General features: G+C 38.6%; 1 protein-coding gene and 1 long non-coding RNA gene across 2 annotated transcripts in view; one reads left to right on the top strand and one right to left on the bottom strand.

Annotated features, from left to right (window-relative positions):
* Positions 1-21924, bottom strand: part of ZNF407 (zinc finger protein 407) — a 355845-nt gene that overhangs the window by 59462 nt on the left and 274459 nt on the right. The gene's annotated exons all lie outside the window — the stretch shown is intronic.
* LOC309539298 lies at positions 771-20635 on the top strand. The gene is made up of 3 exons (XR_014222809.1): positions 771-3415; positions 4397-4478; positions 18975-20635. It is a non-coding gene; the product is annotated as an uncharacterized lncRNA (long non-coding RNA).

The raw sequence follows: 21924 nt of genomic DNA on the forward strand, positions 1-21924 counted from the left end.
CCCCACAGCAGTCAGGAGGCACTGGGTCATATGCTATATCCTAGGGTCATCCAAGCATAATGGGCACAAATCAGGAACTCTTAAGATTTGCAGAAATACAAATACCTACAAGAGAGGGAAACCTTCAAAACAGTCCAACAAGAACTCAGCATGTTCTGAGGCCATAGAATGCTGACTGACCCTCGGGAGAGGACAGAAAATTGGGGAAAAATGGAATATGGGTATCCTAGAAAAGGACGTGGCTGGCTGGAACCCTGAAAAAGAGCCCTCAACATGCTGCATTTCATTGTAGGTCCAGTTGTTCTCTCACATGCCTTGTCAAAGAAAGCAATATAAGTGACTGGACAGCAGTTGTCATACACTTTAAAGACTAAGGGGGTCTTCTTCAGGTGAATCGACACAACCATCTCTTTCAAAGCAGCTACTATAACCCCTTGAAATAGGGCATTCACCACCCCCTGGACACACCTCTTGGTGCAAGTATAGACAGTTCCAAGAATATACCAACAGCTGATTTCCAGTAAAAGAATAACATTGGAATCAATATTTTACATGTACAGCATTGTTTATTTTATTATGCTTACACTCTGATCCTAGGTATGTTTTCTTGCAGAAACTAGATACAATATTTGGTTAGAAGAAGAACATTCCATTCATTTTATAATGAAATTTATGGTACATGCCTCACTGGACTTTGTGGGAGTGTCAAATGATGCTATCTATATCTATATCTATATCTATATCTATATCTATATCTATCTAAACATTATTTTAAAAGCAAATAGTGCATTTGTCATAGTGATTCGGAAGCTGTCTGCGAACAAACACCGGCTCCCTCGGCCTATAGAGCGAGATGAGCGCAGCAACCTCAGAGTCATCCATGACTGGACCTAACGGTCAGGGGTACCTTTACCTTTTACCTACCTAAACAGTAGATCTACTAGAGATATATAAGACACATATATACTAGAGATATATAAGACATGACACTATATACTCCGGAGTCTATCAGTATTAATAGAACAGATAGACCTGAAGAAAAATATTTAAAAAAAACATGGTTATAGTACGTAATTTGGCTATAATATAGAGGTTGTTGCTTTTTTATGATTCATTGATTTGGGATGCTGAGTGCATCTATGGTAATGAAAAGAGATGCTTGTGGAGTTGGAATTTTTGAGAGGATGCTTGTGTTTGTAATGATTTCTCAACAAAGTTTCAGCTGAGTTTAAAAGTCCTCTGCCATCAAACAACAACAAAATAAGAAAATCTAAAAGCATTATAATTCATTTTTTCTAGAAAATTATTTGACTTGTAAAACTTGGCCAATTTTTTTTTTAAATCAAAGAACAAAATTTAATAATTATTGTAAACGATCATATGGTAATAATTAAGCTAATACGTAATTAGCATTTTCTAACAACCATTGTAATAGTGACAAATGCTTTCATTCATTTTGCCCTGATCATTAAAGACTTTAAAGGCACTGATTTTGTTAACTGAGTCCCTTGACTATTCATCAGTGATGCGATTCAACCTATACTCTAGTGGCCTGTAATCAGCGCATTGCATATTATATGAAGGGGATTTTTATCATTGTCCTTAGCTTTGCCACCTTTATGTCCTCTCTCCATCACACAGCAGGTAGAAGGATATAAATATCATGGTACCTCACAAATATGGATTGCACCAATCTTCAGTTCCAAACAGCATGAAATAAAATAATATTTTTGCCCTGATGTGTTTATCATAATGATTGCTCAGATGTCTTCTTTTCTCATGGATGCTCTTAAACTGGTTTTTAAAGAATATTGGCAGCAGTATTCACTATTTTATTTTATCTCATTTCATTCAACTGTAAAGGCTTTTCACTTCTAAATCTAGTATAAGCCTCTATAACTCTGGCAGTTAGTAATAATAATAATAATAATAATATGGGGGGTGGGGTGGATTTTATGCCTGATATTAGAGGTGCCATACCACCTTTTAAAAAAATCATTGTAAAAGGAACTAGGTAAGAACAGATCTTTTATGTAGATGATGTGGCCAACAGCCATAGCTCTTAATGAAGTCACTTTGTCATTTCTTCTTTAGTTGTTCCTGCTATTATAACGCCCAAATTCCTATTGCTTTCTTCAAGATCCTTGCAACAATAAACCATAGGGTTGTAATCACTAGACTTTACTCAAAAGAAGACCCACTGAAATTTGTTTTCAGAACTAACTTAGGTCCATTAATTTTAATGGAACTGGTCTGAGTAAACTGAATACAACCCATAGAGCCAGCCCAAGACGTTTGCTGCTTAAGATGAAGCAGAATATGCTCATCACCTCCATACCTCCGCTCAGGCAAGGTGCACAGCGCCCAAGGCCAGCCAAGTTATTTTGGTGCCTGAGGCAGAAAATCCCACATGTCTTTCCCCCTTTGCAACAGTGAAACACAACAGTAAATTAAATTACTAAAAAAATTCACCTTACTCATGACATCCCAGAATCTCTACCTATAGTGACTTCTTCTATCTGCTGGTAGGCCTGGTTCCGACATAATACAGAGTGCAGTGAAAACAATAAGCACCCCCAAATTAAACAAAATCTCTCATCAATTTACAAGGATATAAATTAATATTTTAAAATGATTACATTTATATCCTTTTCCGCCAAGGAGGTCAAGGTGACATGCATAGCTCTCCCCTTCCCCATTTTATCCTCAGAATAACCCTGTGAGGTACATTAGGCTGCGACTGGTTCAGGTTCACCCAATGAAGATGACCAAGAGGGGATTTGAAACCTGGTCTCCCTGCTCCAATACTACACCCACTCTGGCTCATGCGGATTGATAAGCCATGGCTCCATGACACAGTACAGTATTAAGAACAGTCTTGCAGCATGATCTCATACCAGCTGATGTGCAGGAATTGCTATTCTAGGAGTGAGTACCATGGCCCCATCACTGGCAAAATGGATAGCTTATCCATTTTCAAGATGTTGGGATATAAGCAGTAATAATCAGAGATATTCAGCATTGAGCACTTCCCCCAACACCCTACATAGTGAAACTGTATTGTAGAAGAGAATTTATTTTTATTTTGGGGCAGAGGACTGGATACGTTACTGTCTAACTTTTGTCTATTATATTTGCCCTAGAGCTTTGGGGAGTAACAACAATTGAGTACTGAGGCAGCTTTAGGAATTGTCCTTGAGCTGCCAAGGGATGCAGGACATTTTCATGGGAATGCACGGTATTTTTGTGGCAAGTAGCTATTAGGGAGATCAACTGACTGTCCCATTTGCTACATGTCCTTGTTTGAACAGGTGTCTGAGGCAAGTCTGGGTTAAAGATGTCAGGTTACCACTCTTCACACTGCAGCATCTGAAGTAGCCTCTATGAATTGGGCTTTCCATCACTACCATAAAAGGCAAATGGACACCAGTATTTTATTGGTGCAAACTGCTGTACTATGTTAAGCCCATGCAATATGCTGAATTGAAAGATCCTAGAATATAATCCTGGGATGTAGTAGCCATGATGCACCAATAGTAATATATCTTCTATCGTGAACACTTTCCCCCAAACCCTAAGCTCTGAGAGCCCAAACCAGCCGTGGATGGATTCACAACCCCACTCCTTTGATGTATTGTCCAGTCAGTGGACACTCCCATGAAACAAAGACCAGACCAAACATTTTTTTGAACTCACACTCTAAAAATAGCTGGGGGGGGGCATAAAGTATTCCAATTAATATTGAAGAGACGACTCAGTTTGGGGGCAAGATTTTTAATGCTATTGATCAGAGAGGTTTTAAACAATCTTCATGACTGGTATCTTGCATGTTTATCTTTACCCGCCTCTCACCCAATATCTTCTGAGAGCAACTTATGATCCAGTCACTCCATGTCAATCCTCATTCAGAACCTCTGGCTGTTGTTTTTAAATATAATGATCATAGTAGAAGTAATCAAAATATGTAAGAACCGTATCCTTAAAATACAGCAAGTGTTATTTTTCAGTAGACTGCTTAATCTCTTCTTAATGATCAAATAAATAAAAAATCATCTGCTTTCTTTGATTACATATCCCTCCCATCACATCGTATTCATTTCAAAGATTTAATATTCTGCCTTGTCTCTGTTTGCTCAGTTTTGTTCCCTAGGTCATAAATATACTTCTCTCTACTTTCCTGGCCCAAATAAGAGGCCATGATGTATTTTGAATTGGAAAATGATTTAAATATTAAGCAAAATGTACAAAATATCCTAATGATACAAAAATTATTGATGCTAAAGAGCTGATAAGTTTCTAAAGAACCTTGTTGAAAAATATGGTTTATTTTAACTAGTCAATTTTGTTCTACACACTGACTTCCTCCATTTTCCCCAACTCTCTTCCTCATGGTCAGAAGACCATGGTCAAAGATAGTCCCATTCTCTGCCCTATGCTGAAAATAAAGTCAACGGCTTGGACCCAGAGATCAACTCACGGTAAGTATGGGTGAAAAATAGCTTTTCTATCCCTCCCTCTCCCAGCAGCCTCCCAATAAGGTTCTGCAAGTGTTAAAGGACCCTACTTATTGGGGTGAACTAGAAAGATCACAGACTCTCCTCATTCAGCACAATCCCCTAATTCTGAGGGCACCCTTTATGGGTCTTGGGCGGCTGAAAGGGGGGTGAAGCAGGAAAGTCACCTTTTGCCCAATGCTTCTATGAGAGGATCTCAAGATCCAATTAGTTAAAACCAGGTCAAACATGCCAGCATTTGCATTCATTCAAATTACATGTCTTAATGTATTCTGAAAACCAAAACCATTCATAAAGATGTCTGCTCAAATTTAAGATGAACTGTAGCAGAGTTATGAAATGTTCCATTTTTCTTATTATTCATTGAAAGAGATGCTAAGGATGTGGAGGGAGGTCTGGTTTGGCATGGCAGCTAAGCCCATTCAGAGGATGGATTTCCCAAAAACTAAACTGAACCCAGTAAAAACCAACCACTAAGGTACAAGCTAATACAGCAACAACTTTTATTATACAGTCACAGAACTGGTAAGTAAAAGATAGTAATGCTGGGAGCTAGAGAAGCCCACAAAACACTTTCATGTTTACACTTCTAGCAGCAGCCCTTTGTGTCTCATAGGGAGCTGCACCCGGGATGACTACCTTACAGAATAAACTCCTCTGTTTGACAATCCTCAGTTTGAACAACTGTGTGGTCCAAGTCTGAGTTAAAGATAAAGAACCATGTGGACTCTCCCTCATTGGAGGTTTTCAAACAGAGGCTGGATGGCCATCTGTCAAGGATTCTTTAGCTGTGATTCCTGCATTGCAGGGGGCTGGACTAGATGACCCTTGGAATCCCTTCTAACTCTACAATTAAATGATTCCAAATTAGTGCAAACAAATTTTACGTAAATAGGTGTTCTATTTTGCCCTCTTTTTCGATTATACATTTTTCTTTTCCCAATAGATTTTATTAAAGTTTGAAAAAAGATATACAAAGATCAATATCCAATATCCTTTTATAATATCAAAGATAATAGAAACTAATCTAAATAAAAGCACAAACAAAAAGAAAAAGAAAAAGGAGGGTGGAAGAAAATAACTTCCGATTCTTCATCAGTCAGATATATATATATATATATATATATATATATATATATATATATATATATATATATGCAGGTTTTGGTGTCTTCGGGTGTCTTCCCGTGTAAGAGTCGGGGTGTCTGTGCGACGTTTCGACGAGGTCTCACTCGTCATCTTCAGGCTGGTGCTTTCGGCTTCTTGTTACTGGAACAGAGCAGAATCTGGTGTTTGAGTTCCTATAAATACTGTTGAGGGGTGTGGTGTATAGCCTCCAACGTTCTGGGCAGAGAGGAAGTTCCTAGATTAGTGTGCCTCTTCTTCTTTTGTTCCTTAATTACTTGAGGGATATCTTGAGTGATTTCATGAGTGATATTCTGAATACCACTGGGTGGGTCATTAAGTGTAGATTAGTTGCTAAAGCTTTTGTGTCTTGACCTCTTGAGCTTGTGAAGAGTTTTTCTGAGAAGATGGCTGTGCTGCATTTAGTTGTGCTCTGGCTTGGCTTCGTGTATAGGGGCGAGCTGTGGTTTTGTGCCTTGTGCCAGCCAGATCTGTGTAGGGATTGCAGGGGGGTGCAGCATCCGGAGGTGCCACTATAGTTTGGCTACTGGATGGAGTCTGTAATATGTCTGTGGAGAGGGTCTGGGTTTGGGTCTGGTGTGGTTGATTGGTGACGGCGTTCTGTGTGCCTCTGGTTCTGGTGTCGGTTTTTGTGGGGAGGGCTAATTTCCAGATGTCTGGCAGGCGGGACGTGTCGTCACGCTTGTTCATGTTGTGAGGGTGTTTCTCTATCTCGATGGCTTCCATGATTATTCTCTTGTGGTGATGTTCCATGTTAAAGAGCAATTTGGAATCTGCAAAATTAATTTCGTGTCCTGTTTCTTTCATGTGTTGGAAAAGAGAGGAAGTTTTTTCTTCTTTTTTGACGGCATTCTTGTGTTCTGCGATACGTGCATTTATTCGTCTGTTTGTTTGTCCAATGTACGTGGCTGGGCAGACTTTGCAGGGTATTTCATAGACCCCTTGGTTTTCCAGCTGGATTTTGTCTTTTGGGTTTCTGAGGATATTGGCTATTTTTTGGTTGGTGCAGAAGGCTGTTTTGATATTGTGTTTATGGAGGATTTTGCTGATTTTGTCTGTAGTGCCCTTGATATAAGGAAGGAGGGCCATGCCATTGTTTTCTTCTGTGTCTTGGTTTTTGGGGGGTGTTTCTTTTTGGATTAGCTTCGTAACCCTGTTTTTCTGGTATCCATTGGCGATTAACACATTTGAGAGATTCTGTAACTCAGTTGTCAAGTGGTCTTTGTCAGTGGTCTTCACAAGCTCAAGAGGTCAAGACACAAAAGCTTTAGCAACTAATCTACACTTAATGACCCACCCAGTGGTATTCAGAATATCACTCATGAAATCACTCAAGATATCCCTCAAGTAATTAAGGAACAAAAGAAGAAGAGGCACACTAATCTAGGAACTTCCTCTCTGCCCAGAACGTTGGAGGCTATACACCACACCCCTCAACAGTATTTATAGGAACTCAAACACCAGATTCTGCTCTGTTCCAGTAACAAGAAGCCGAAAGCACCAGCCTGAAGATGACGAGTGAGACCTCGTCGAAACGTCGCACAGACACCCCGACTCTTACACGGGAAGACACCCGAAGACACCAAAACCTGCATATATATATATATATATATATATATATATATATAAAATAATTCAAAACATCCACTCCAAGGTAACACTCAAATATTCCACTTTCTATAAATTACTATTTTATTCAATCCTCAAACCCAGAGATGACAGGTTCCTTTTTGTTTTTCACACCAAAAGTCCACAAAGTGTTTCCAATCTTTAGAAAATATCAACAATGATTTTTCTCCACTTAAACACATTAACTTCGCCATCTCAGCTAAGTCCAATAATTTTAACGACCATTTTCTCTTTTTGGGTAAAGCATTAAGTGGCCACCTAGTTGCACCAGAGGACCATCACCTTTGAATTGTCTTTTGAAGGGTCACAGGAGGCTACCACCAGGAGGAAGCTGACATGCCCCCATGTGCATTTGGCATCTTGGAACATGGCTAATATGGATGCAGCAGCATTACATAGAGTGGCTTTCATCCAAAGAGTCTGATTTGTCAGGCAGCTATTACGTACAAATAGTATGAAGTCACATTACGAATGAATTTATGTGCACTTGATTGAATGAGGCATAAAACCTGAAACATCCATAATGGCAATCAGCACAAAGACACAGGCAGCAAACTAAATTTCCTGACCTTTCGTTTGTGCATTTGTGCATGCTGAAATCAGATCTCACACATTCACACTTCAAAAACTGCTACTGGCTATTTCACCAATTGGCAGGCCAATCTTGTTGGCCTTTCTGAATATTTATCCAATAGTTTGCTGTCAATATCAACTATATCTGCAGTCCAATGCACAGTACTTGGGAAATTTTACATTTTGATCGCAATAAATGTTTGTGTGTGTGTGATTATATAGTTTTTGCAACAGTTATGGGACAGAAAGCAGATGTGTCATTGCCAAAAAGAATGTTGTGACTCAAAATCAAGCTTGTAGGCTTATAATCATTTGTCTAATTCTAGAATCATCAATACCAGGTATCTCCTGCTCTTTAAACCACAAAATATATGTATTTTTAAAGCGTTAGCATGAACTTCACATCTTTAGTTAAAAGTAGTTAAACAATACTGGTATCTTGGTAGACTCATGTTTTGTCAATAACCCTGCATTGTTAGCTGTCATTAGTTTCATGTGGCATCTGTCTGTCTTTTAAGTAACTCTCTAATGAAAAATTAGCACTTCATTACACACACACAAAATCCTTGGGAAGATCCCACATGGCCCAGAAGATATGACAGAACTCTATTCTGTTGAATAGAGTGATGTTTGTATATTTATCAACTTCTTCATTTTACAGCTGTGCCTGTAGCTGTCTATTGACACACTTGGTTTAGGGTGTCCAGGATACTTCATATATCGTGAAAATTGTATGGAAGATGCCCATATAATGTGTAAGACGGTGAGATGGGATTATATTATACCATTCCAGAAAGCAGTTCACTAGCTGCTGGTGAGCAACTGGACTGGGCCTAACTAGCATTTAAAGCCCTAATAAGCTTTGGACCCAAGTATGTGAAGGAGCACTTTGCCCAGCAGCCGAATTAAAGTTTTGTGATCTGCAGGGTAGACCCTGCTTGTGGTACCCTTGGGTAATATGGTCTGAGTGTCACAACAAGAAACAGGATCTTCTCACCAGTGACACCACCAGGTGCTAATGAACTCCATTCCTGAAGATCAGATTGTGCCCCTCACTTTATGTTCATTCAGAACACAATTTAAAACCAGTTTTTCTTGTTCTAGGAAGGCTTTGGAGTAAAACAGAAGAGACACTATTTTTATAACGTAGTTTTGATTATTATTGTTGTTGCTTTTGTTTTTCACTGTGGTTCTGCTTTCGTTTTTAATGTATTTTTCTATTATTATCAGCCACCCTGGGCTCTCATAATGTAAAGGGTGGAGCATCAGAAAATAACAAAAACAAATTCAAGTTATAACTGAACTGGGTGATGACAAATGGCAGCTTCTGCCAGATTGCTGTGTTGCACATCTATAGCCTAGCATGCTACCACAGGAGTAACAAAATGAGAGGGACAAGAAAACAAGACACAAACACGAAGTTTGTTTTGTCTTCTGATTCAGCAATGGATTTAAAAAGTAGAAGGAAAATCTCTAAGTTGCTTCTTGGTCATCCTATTATGGTTTAAAGGAAGGGAAAGCAGTTGGGGTTTTTTATGCACTTCCTTTGTATTTCATGAAGACTTTAAAAATAGGGAAACATTTTCCAAAGACTTTTTACAATTCCCACTCACCCCCTCCTAACAGGTAGGTGGAGTTTGCGACCCCATGAGGGGCCATGCACCTGGTAAGCGGGTGTCTTTGGCTCGCCCCTGCCTGGCAGGCCAATGGGCTGCCAGCAGGGGTGTGGCCTGGGACAGGTACAGGGGCCGATCCTTCAGCCAAAGACCAAAGTGAGTACTTATCAAGTCAGCCATCAAACATTCAATATTAGTCAAAACAAAATTAAAAAATTCCTTCCAGTAGCACCTTAGAGACCAACTAAGTTTGTTATTGGTATGAGCTTTCGTGTGCATGCACACTTCTTCAGATGCACTGAAACAGAAGTCACCAGACCCTTATATATAGTGAGAGGGTGGGGAGGGGCATTACCCAGAAGAGTGGTGGGAATGGGTGATTGGTGTGGTAAACCTTTTGACGGCTGTTAATGACTGCAATTGGTCTTACTGGAAAAAGCAAGGGGTGAGATGGCTAAAAATAGCTTTATCATGTATAATGAGATAAGAATCCACTGTTTCTATTCAGACCAGGTTTCTCCATAGTTTTAAGTTTGGTGATAAGTTGCAATTCAGCAACTTCTCTTTCCAGTCTATTTCTGAAATTCTTTTGTAATATGACAGCTACTTTGAGATCTTGTATAGAATGTCCTGGGAGATTGAAGTGTTCTCCTACTGGTTTCTCTGTCTTGTGATTCAGAAATCACAAGACAGATTTCTGACATCAGTTACTACCTGTAACTATTCAGTATTAGGGCAGCCATAACAGTAGCACATGCACATGGCTGTCCTCTTCAACCACAGAAGATCTCACTGAAAAAGGTCAGGAGTCCTACAGATGCATTCAAAACCTGAACAGTTAGAATCATTTGAGTGGAAAAGCAGGGCCATCATAACCACCATCTGCAGACCATTCTGCACTATCTAGGTTCTAAACTGCATAAGGAGCTTGCCAGTGTAGAGCAGTTGTCTGCTCAAGACCTTTCCTCAACATGTATGTAGAAGGTGTCAGAGCTAGGTACGGGGAACAGCACAGCCCTACTTTTCCCCTAATGTGATATGAATTGTGTGGGGTATGAATGTCAGTATAGGGCCTATTGTGAGAGAGGAATGAGGGGATTGAATAAAACAAGCACAGCTATGTCTTACTCTGTATTATCCAAGCTGAGACCTATGAGACTCTGGATGTAAAGGAATATCTTACCACAATTTTGTAGAATTCCAACTACACCTACAAATATGAGGGTATCTGGCAAATGCCAGTATTTGGTAACCACAATGGCTTCAGTAAAACTAACCACACATTTAAAAGTAGGAATTCAAGAACACTGGAATCCAGAAAAAGGGGGAAACAACTCACATAGTAACAGCTATAATATTTCTGGCTCCTATATAAATACATCATGAACAGTACTTTGAGGCAAACTGTTAACTGCTAACTCTGAAACTTCTCTAAGAGGTCTTAGAAATCTCCACAGTGATACTAAACTTACATTAAAATGATCTAGAAAAATATAGCCTCAATGTTTTGTTTCCAAAGAATTTTTATAAAGCTCACATTTCAGAAGGAGGCAAAGGGACAGAACATCTAACACAGTTCTATGTGAAAATAAATTTCTGACATATAATGTTAGTGCTAAAAGACATTTAACTCTTGAAACCCAACATCAACCATATTTTCTTTTTCTTTAAAACTTAGGAAAGCAAGCTCAGTTTGATTGGGGTAATTTTTCCTCAGATAAGATCATCTGACAGAACCACAGGGATAAAAGCATTTTCCCAACTCATTTTATTTGTGTATTTATTTTTAAAGACATTTTTATCTGTATAGAAGTAGTCATGGGGGTCACTGTATAGAACAGATGCTTGAACCTTTCTCTTCAATGGACCTGTAAGAATCACGCAAAACATTTCCTGCAATATCCTTTTTAAAAGAATACCTGAACTCAACTTTCATGTCCAGAACTGCACTAAGACATCAGTAACATCCCTCATCAGAAAGCAAACTTGGGCTGCAATCCTATGTCTACTCAAAAGTATTTCCTAATGGGGCTTCCTTTCAGTTAAGTGGGATAAGGGCTGCAGTCTTAGATAACTTTTTAAACTGTTCCACTACCAGACACACAAATGTGTCCTTGTGTGCCATCCAGAATGTGCAAAACACCTTTCCAATGCTCAATTGGGCCCCCACTACCATCAATATCTTCATCTTTTCTGAGCTTCAGTTTATATACTCCCATCCTAAACATCACTGCATCCAAGCATTAATAAGTCTGATATTAAGGATCTGACCCACACCTGTTATTTCTTAGAACATGCTACATCTGAGTTTACAAGTACTGGCTACTTGTCTTTCTCCTCTCTTTCATATGGTTCAACACAGCAAGGCTGGCTTAAATTCTATATTGAAAATTAAATTTAGTATGTTCTAATTTAACTGTATACTTTCTATTCAGTGCTTATGGTTTCCAAACTGTGACAATGACAATGTGCATCAATGGTTCGTTTTGCAAACCAGATTGTCCTCCTTCAAATTGCTCCTTGAAAGTTTATTGTGATGCCTATAAAAAAATACTAATGATAGCCAGGCAGCTGGCATGTCAAATCCACAGCCTATTATGTTAAACAGTATTGTCTCATTGTTTTCTTCTCTCCATTTTTCGTTTTATCCACCTGCTGTCTCCTAACTTGGATTTAGATTGGAGTCTTTTTGGGGTATGGCCAAATTGTATTTGGAAACTTATATGATTTCTTTTAAAAATAGAAGTTAATGTAAGATGACTGTGGTCTTTGAAATGGGCATATAATGTAGTACTATGTAAATCAGTACTAACAGTGAATTAAGTTTTCGTCTATCACAACTGCCCACTTTGGATGCTCAATTCCCAGCTTGCCATACCATAGTTTAGCCGCTGGGAAGAAGGAGTGTACTCCCTATTTGCCCTTCCCCAAGCCTCATTCCTTCCTTGAAGTTTATATCATTGTTTCATTAAAACACAATTAAACAATGTTGTGGACAGAATGGTGAAGAGTAGCTTAACATCAGTTTGCTAACTGGATGTTAAACTATGGTTTAATAAATTAGGAACTGATGTTAGACCCATGAAAATTCTAGGCACCAAAATACATGCACATCTAAGTACAAAGATAGTCTGATTTTTCAGGCCACTTTTAGGATGGCTATTTTAAGTATGCTATTTTGGAACAAAATATGCAACTAAACTTTACATAAAATCTGCTAGTATCTTAAGAACAGTTGCTGTGACTTTGCTGGTGGTGCTTCCCCAACTTCATTGTGGCATCCAGTCTTAGAAATACTTCTAACCAAGAAAGGAAGGAAGGAAGGAAGGAAGGAAGGAAGGAAGGAAGGAAGGAAAGAAAGAAAGAAAGAGAAAGGAAGGCTCACTTTTACTATATTTGTCATGTTTACATTGTTAATTTTTAGCAGCCAACAAAAACATTTGTTTGTCCAAGCTTTTGGTAACACTGGACTGGTATTTAGTTTGTGGTTTGTTTGTTTATTTATTGATTGTCCTTAGCTACTGGACTGGTTTCTTGTTTTATTGCAATAGATTCTTTTTTATTGGTGTTTGGTTTGGAAAGCAATATGTGGCACAACGGAACAATATAAATACTTTATATAAATAAACATCTAGATCTTTTATAAACTGACTGAAGTAGTAAATCATAAATGTACACTATCCAAAAAGAAACCACAAACAGTTCTTGGTTTCTTCTTAACAAGTACTTGCAGTTTTGTAGGAGAAAGCATTGCAAGCAAATAGTGAACAGAAGTAGTTTTATCCAAATAGCACTCTATGTTCTGGTTCATATGTCACATTAAACCACAGATAAACTATGGTTTAATGTGAATGAGCAATGTGCTACTGCATGCTGCTGAAATTGCAGGTGCTTCACCCCTCCTTTATGTCTAGCTAAGAAATGGATAGAAAACACATTGTGGTATCCTCATCAAGCAACTTTTTTGAGCTTGGAAACTCTCATGCAAACACAGAGCTCCAACATCTAGTCTACTTCTTTTTATTTCAGGCTTCCTTTTCACACCCAAACCTGCTCATTCCAGGATTGGGGCAAGAAGTCTCAAAGTGTCCAGAATGTTCTGGAGTTTATACAGGGGAATTTACAAGGATTTGTGCACATATTTTATAGAAAGGGATTTGTTTATTTTTTTTAAAAAAAAAGTCTATAGGGTGTAAATAACATGGGATAAAAATGAAACTCATCTACTATTCTGTCTTATTAAATGATGTCTCTGTGGTCTTTGAGCACACAGCTAAAATGTATCCCTAGCTGATAGATTAGTTTACTGATTTGTATCGATATTTCCTTTGTGCATGCTACAGCTACTGGGCCGATTACTGAAATACTGTAGAAACTGCTCCAGATTATTTATAGATGGTGCAGTTCCCTTCGTCTATCACAATGGCACATGACTGCTAAAATAAGACATGAATATACCTGATGCTCCCCTGGATGGATTTGCATCTCTACCCTCTTATCCTCACAGATGTTTCTTGTCTGCTTTAATTCGTATACACAGGCTTAAATTAAAAAACACACACCACAAAACCAGTTACTGTAGAAAATCAGTAAAGTTGTCAAATGTATCTGAATTGCGAATCAGGTAAAATAGAAATGCGTAAGCACAAAGGCTTCTGAAAATACAGTGGTACCTCGGGTTACATACGCTTCAGGTTACATACGCTTCAGGTTACAGACTCCGCTAACCCAGAAATAGTACCTCAGGTCAAGAACTTTGCTTCAGGATGAGAACAGAAATCGTGGGAGGCCCCATTCGCTAAAGTGGTGCTTCAGGTTAAAGAACAGTTTCAGGTTAAGAACGGACCTCCGGAATGAATTAAGTACTTAACCTGAGGTACCACTGTAACACTAATTATTCCACTATATAAAAGTCACACCACAAAACCACAAGGGCAATGTATTTGAGAAATAGTTGTGGAAATAGTTTTCCAATATATAAATTGGAGGAAGAAAAACCCCCCTCCAAAATCCAGAGTTGAGCAATATCCTTCTTGGGACCAACCAAAATGTCACAAAATATGGAAAACTTTCAGGTTCTCTAGAACTCTTAATCATGCAAGATGTTACACAGAACAGGGGCTAATAATAATAAATTATTATTATTAATAATAATAATAATAATAATAATAATAATAATAATAATAAATTTTTATTTATATCCTGCCCTTCCCGGTTCAAAAACCGGGCTCAGGGCGGCTAACAACAAATTTAGAACACTTAATTGTAAAAGCAGCATAAAATATAGTATAAAAACATGAATAACAATTCAAAATTCAAAATTCAGAAATCACTTTAGGGGAAATAAGCATTAGATAAGGGGTGGCAGGGGAAAACAATGACATCTTCATGTAGCTATGAAGTCAACTTGTGGACTCAGTTCTGAGATGGGGACCACTGGCTGAGTAAGTGGCTCTCATGTGCTTCATATATCAGTTAGCACACACAGAATTCTGGGATGAAGAAGCCATAACTGAGAACCCAAACCCTCCTAAAAAAACTCTGTAAAATTAAAAACTGCCATCAAGGATCTGCCCCAAACCTCAAAAAATGAAGTCTCTCTAAATAATATTGAGTCTATCCTTATAGCTGCCCCATATTTATTTTGAGGCAAGAGCAAGCACCGAAAGTTTTCTCATTTTTAAAGTCTAATCTTTAAAAAAGGCCATTTTGCCCCAAACATGCTGGGGACATTTTAAAGTGCATATGGAATTACTATGAATAAAGATACAGACTTGAAAAGCAACAGTAACTGCTGCATCATAGCTGCTTTTGTAAGTTATCACTTGTGCAGATGATCTGACCCTCATTTTCCCCTGGTTTAGTAGTTAAACCTTTTAGGAACAATTCAAGAACAAAAAAACAAAAGCCATTTGGGATTGCCAAGACAGAAATAGGTGATTCTTAAAAAAAATAAAAGGAAAACAATTAACACGGGAGGGGGGACTACACCAATTTAGGTCATCACCAAATTTTAAATAACTTGATGTATCGTACTGAGAGATTACATGACACACGTGTGACAGAATGCAAGTGCCGATGTCTGTCATAATAAAACCACTTAGGTTCAATGTGAAAGCACAATGCACTAAAGGGGCTCCAGTGAACCTCAGCAAGAGATTACGTACTTTCCTACTGGCAGAACATGGCAAGGCAGAATGTCAGATTTCATACTCGGCAGACATCTACAACAACTGATGCCTTGTAGTCAAAGGCTGTTAAATTACCTGTGAAGGGTTACTGGCAGCCCCGAATGTTTTTTCTCATTGTTTATTTAGTTCCAAAAGCTCCTGGTTTTTGTGCTGATTGCTCTAACTGACAGCACAGGAAATCTGGACGCTGTAAACAGGGTGCTGCTGTATTGAATTACAGGTAACAAGTGTGTAATCAACCTGCTATGGTTGGACCTTTGGTATTTCAATATTGATGGAAATAAGGTGGAAGAAAGTTCACTAATATTAAAATATTAAAAGAAATAAACACAAATAACTTGTGTCAAAGGACTGGAATTGGGACAGAGGATAATTGACCCAACTGAAAGGTTATTGACAGCATAATCCTATACATGTCTGCTCAGAAATAAGTCTCAATAAGTTCAATGGAGCTTATTCCCAGGAAAGCAAGTACAGGATTGCAGCCTAAGTATTTTATTCGTTGCTCAAATAATACCACAGGAATTAAAGGTGAGTGTGTTCTGAAGTGCTTTCATTATTAGCCATAAAAATATATAAGAGTTAAACAGTCCTTAGCCACAATATGTTATTCTACGAGACATCAGGGAACAACCTGCCAATGCTTACTGTTAGAGAGAAGTCTGCTAGGTTAAAGCCAGTCATAATGCAAAGGAGGCTTAAATGAGGCATCCCTTTTGCAGAAGTGATAAAAGTGGTGAAGAGAGCAGCATGAAAAAAATGGGGTGCAGGGCTCTGATGAATTATAATATTGTCATGTCTCTCCATGCTAAAACATTATAAGTTGAAGCAGTAACCCCCTCCAAGAGTAGATTGCAAATTTATGTGAGGTATTTAAAATGTAATGGTTAATTAAAAAGCATAAATAAAAATTCGCTGGCAATTAGTCAACAAAATAACCCTATGTTAGACAATACACAGTAGTATAAAAGAAGAAGCCCTCCTGTTTATCAACTGAGCCCTGGCTTCATCTGTGTTTGAGACTACTGTAGGCAATAACATTTCACTGGGGGGAGGGAGGGGGGAATCCACTAAAAGATATCAAAATACATTATTATCAGACACTATTTTTATTCTGTACATTACTTATTAAAGCAGATAGTGTGTGTTATCATCTTATTATGCCCCAAAGACCTGCTTTACAGTTTAAAATTACAAGAAAAATAAGGTTTCATTAGCATTCTCATTGATGATGGTAATTTTAGGCTACTCACATTATTGGGAAAGAAATGTTGTTCTTGCCAAGTAAAACTGTACTACAATTGGTATTCATCAGTGTTATACCACTGAACATTTGAAAATGAGTGATTAGATCAATTTAGGCTGAACTGAGATCAACTTCCTAATTTGGGGATTCTTTCCTGGGTCCCATGTAAGAGTATGCATGCAGTATGTAGACTTCAATCTGGAGCTAATAAAAGGTTTGAAAGGCCTCCAGACTGCTGAAAGTTCCTGATGATGTCAAAAGACAGGTGTGGGGAACTTTGTCCCCCCCAGATGTTGCTGAACTACAACTCCCATCATCCTTGGTCATTGGCCATGAATGTTGGGGCTGATGGGGCTTTAGTAACATCTGGCAGGTCAAAGGTACCCTAATGCCTGGCCTAGATGCAGACATGCCTAGGAAACTATCATACATGTGTGGCACAAACCAATGTGTTTTGGAATCATGGAAGGAAGTTTCCATGACAGCCAACGTTCTGTATGCTCTATAATGTATACATCTGCAGCAGTGTTCAAGTCTTTGTGCGTAGCCTACGTTCATAGAAAGGACTGGCAAGCCCTACTGGATCAAACCACAAGTCTATCTAGTCCAGGAGTAGGCAATCTAAGGCCCAGAGGCCGGATGCGGCCCATTCACCTTCTCAATCCGGCCCACGGATGGTCTCGGAATCAGCACGTTTTGACATGAGTAGAATGTGTGCTTTTATTTAAAATGCATCTCTGGGTTATTTGCGGAGCATAGGAATTCGTTCATCCCCCCCCCCCAAAAAAAATATAGTCCGCCGCCCCCCCCCAAGGTCTGAGGGACGGTGCACCAGCCCACGGCTGAAAAAGGTTGCTGACCCCTGATCTAGTCCAATATTCTGTTTCTGGCAGTCGTCATTACAAAGGACATAGATGGAATCTTATTGTAATTTTCACACAGTTAGGTAGCTGATGGGACAATGTGAGGAGCAGGCAGTAAGATTTAAGGGACACTGATTCAGATATGACATGCTACCATAATAATTCAATTTCAGATACAGCAGTACCTCTGGTTAAGAAGTTAATTTGTTCCGGAGGTCCATTCTTAACCTGAAACTGTTCTGAACCTGAGGTACCACTTCGAGAGATAAAACTTTATTTGCATTAGCCATAGCAACAGTAAAACATCACAGTATACACATAGAAGTAAATTTGATATATGTATAAACTTTCTTCTCCTCATGTTCAATTCTCTCCACTCCCAAAGAAGAAAAATGAAAGCAAAATCTAAATCACCTTTATGCAAGTGCAACATATCAACATACTGGGACTATCCGAGTTCAAGACTAATCCGAGTTGCATACTAATTTATGTTGGTATTGGTAGATGAGCACAGCACAGTTGCATACAAAAGCTTGAAACTATAAAACAATTCTTCAATATCTTACTAACTTTTTTTAAAAAAAGTAAATACACAAAAGTTAGTGGAAATAAGAAAACCTCAATCTTTTTACTGATGTTAGTAGAATTAATACAATTTTCCTTCTAGTACACCATGAAAATACCGACTATACCAATTGCTGTTGCTAAGGTTCTTCCTCTAGTGACCAGAATTTTAAAACAAGAGATTTGGAAAAGCTATACCAGCTATTAAGGAAAGGCTATTACTGCACAATTATCACCACACATTAAGAAGACATGGACAGTGGTATAAGCACGATTTTATTTTCCTTGTAGGTCACATAAAAACCTATCAAGCAGTTATTTTACATGTCTACAGTTGATAATAACTATCGTGGAATTGAAAGAGTTAATGCCAGTAGCAGAATAGCAGCTCTGATTATCAAGGCCTCTCAAGTGAGTAAAAGCCTAATGTGGGGATCCATTCAGTTATGGAAACAATCCCCAAAGTTCTGCAACAGCTATTACACTCACAGTGGTAATAAAGTCCTTTCCAGCGGTGATAAAGACATCTTAGTCGATTAATTGTATGAATTTTATTGATTAATTAAAGCTACATAAAATTGCCAGTGAATAAAATAGCTGCACTGATGGAAATGTATTTTCTTTGATTTTAGATGAAGATAAGAAAAGCTCTGCTGGGTCAGGCCAAAGGCCCATCTTACATTCTCACAATGGCTAACCAGATGCTGTGGGAAGCACACAAGCAAGGAATGACAGAAACAGCTATCTTCCACTCATGCTCCCTGGCAGCTGGTATTCAGAGCACATAGCTCATATAGCTATAATGACTACCGGTCATTGTTAGTCTTATCCTCCATGAGATTTTGTAATCCCTGTGAGCTTTAACCACTTGTTAAGCTATCCTGTGGACATGGTGGTATCTTGTGGTAGCAAATTTCATACTTTAACTATGCAGTGTTTGAGGAAGTACCTGTAAAATAATCCATACCATTTGCATTTCTGTTAAGTACCTATATTTAAAATAACTCATCAAAACTCTGTTCCCCAATTATTTGGGGGAATCGTTTTAGTTTATGAAATGATTTCAAATCAACTAATCCAACTGATTGATGCCATGGTGCTAATTTGTGCCAACATTCCTGAATGGAGTCTTAACATCAACACCAAACTACCAGGATCATAAGCTGGCTGGATGTATGAAATGGCACATAAAAAGATGGTTGTTAAATAGATAATACTTTTCTGTGCTCCCCCCCAGATTTACATTTATACAATGCCAAACTACTTAACATCTATGGATGCTAAATTAATGCTCATATTGGTGTTGCAAGTGGGACGCATACCCCTAAACATTTTGTGAATCTAAGTTTGGCCTCATTGAGGAATATGAGTAGGAAAATGAGAGTATCCCTAAACATTTAATTTTTTTTAGAAAAAAAGCACTGGGTGTTGCAGAGACTTGGTTCAAGTCTTAAATAAAGCTGCAAATGCAGTAGATATGAAGAAAAGTAAAGACTAGGGCAAAATCCACTCAGTGATCTTGTGACAAGGCTGCAGGGCATATATAGAAAACAGAGGTTTCCATGGTGTGTGTTTGTGAGATCTGGAGGAGTTTATCAGATTTTTAAAGGCATGATTTTGGGAATCATGTACGCACCCTGGAGATGCTTGCAAGTGAACCACCTCCCTTCCACCACCTTGTGGAATGACAGACAATTGCTATAGGCCAGGATTCAGGAATGGATCAGAGACTGAATGGGATCCTTCAGGCCTCTATATCCTGGTCTCAGGACTCTACATAAGCCACACCTCCATACTGGCTCTACTTCACACTCTCAGGTGCTTTTGCCTCACTGCAATATGTCATTGTTTGGTTTGTGTCTTTTTTAATTGTTTATAATAATTTAATAATAATTTAATAATTTATACCCCACACATCTGACTACAGTGGTACCTCTGGTTACGTACTTAATTTGTTCCAGGGGTCTGTTCTTAACCTGAAACTGTTCTTAACTTGAAGCACCACTTTAGCTAATGGGGCCTCCTGCTGCCACTGTGCTGCTGCTGCACGATTTCTGTTCTAATCCTGAAGCAAAGTTCTTAACCCGAGGTAATATTTCTGGGTTAGCGGAGTCTGTAACCTGAAGCGTATGTAACCCGAGGTACCACTGTACTTTAGTTATGCTGTACAGTAGTTATGAATTTGTTCATGTTGTAAACCACCTTGAGCATGGTTTGAACTGAGCGAAGCAGCATACAAATAAAAGTATGTATGTATTATAAAATAGTATATTGTATTGAGTTTGTGTGATTTGTTTTGATCAGAACTTTAGAGTTTCCCTTACAATGTTAAGTCCTGCAAAAAACTACCACCAACACATTTTTTGTTTGCCCTTTAACAGAAAGTGAACAGAAAATATTGCTGGGGCTGGGGACAGAATTGCTGATTATGACATGTTGATTATCAGTTAACTATTATTTATTAAATAATTCCATCGTTGTTTTACCTGAAGGAATTAAGCTGGCAGAATCCATGTCAGGGTTCCCCTCTATTGCAGTTTAATTTATTTTAAAGATACTACTTTATTTTCCTTCACACCATTTAAAAAAGGTGTTTTGTTAAAAAAATAGAAGATAACATATGTTACATTATGAAGGCCAAATAAGCTTTCTGTGTGTATTTTAAGCAGTCATATAGTCCGTAAATAGCTTTGCTTTGACCAAACAAAGAAAAAAGAGAGTTGTACAGGTGTTTCTGTCATACACATTGAAAGTTAAATGCTGAGGTTGGTACATTTCTTGCAGCAGATTTACAGTTGCTAAACAGCACTTTGTGATACCATTAAGTTTGATCCAATGCAACTATCCTTAAATATATGGGATGATATTCAATGTCAAAAGCCAATGGAAGGAAGGGAGTGGAACAGGGATGGAGGCTGGTCTTGCTTCTCTCCCTTTCCACTGCAGCACCCCATGCCAGAAGAAGAAGAAGAAGAAGAAGAAGAAGAGTTGTTTGGATTTGATATCCCGCCTTTCACTCCCTTTAAGGAGTATCAAAGCGGCTAACATTCTCCTTTCCCTTCCTCCCCCACAACAAACACTCTGTGAGGTGAGTGGGGCTGAGAGACTTCAAAAAAGTGTGACTGGCCCAAGGTCGCCCAGCAGCTGCATGTGGAGGAGCGGGGACGCAAACCCGGTTCCCCAGATTACGAGACTACCGCTCTTCACCACTACACCACACTGACTCTTAAATCTACAGAGCAGATTTAAAGAGAATATGGGGTGCTGCATTGGGGGGAGGAGATGACCAAATCACAGAGAGATCATAGAAAATCCCTGCTGCCAGGAAAGTCACCATTAGATACCACAAAGTTTTCTATGGATTAATTGCACCATTTCACATTTAACAATGTTATCACTATAGGACAAGAAGAAGCAACACAGGTCTCATTTACTGGATCAAACTTTTTTTCCTGGCTCCCGTAACCTTGTGCTTCTAGTCTATAGCAAATACATCATGGGGGGGGGGAGAACTTTCCTTTGACAAAGTAAGACTTGGTGGGCAGATATGCCTTAGCAGCCTTATGTTGCCCATCCTTGCTT

The sequence above is a fragment of the Podarcis vaucheri genome (genome assembly GCF_965113315.1).
Source record: "Podarcis vaucheri genome assembly, chromosome: 8".
NCBI classification, from domain to species: domain Eukaryota; kingdom Metazoa; phylum Chordata; class Lepidosauria; order Squamata; family Lacertidae; genus Podarcis; species Podarcis vaucheri.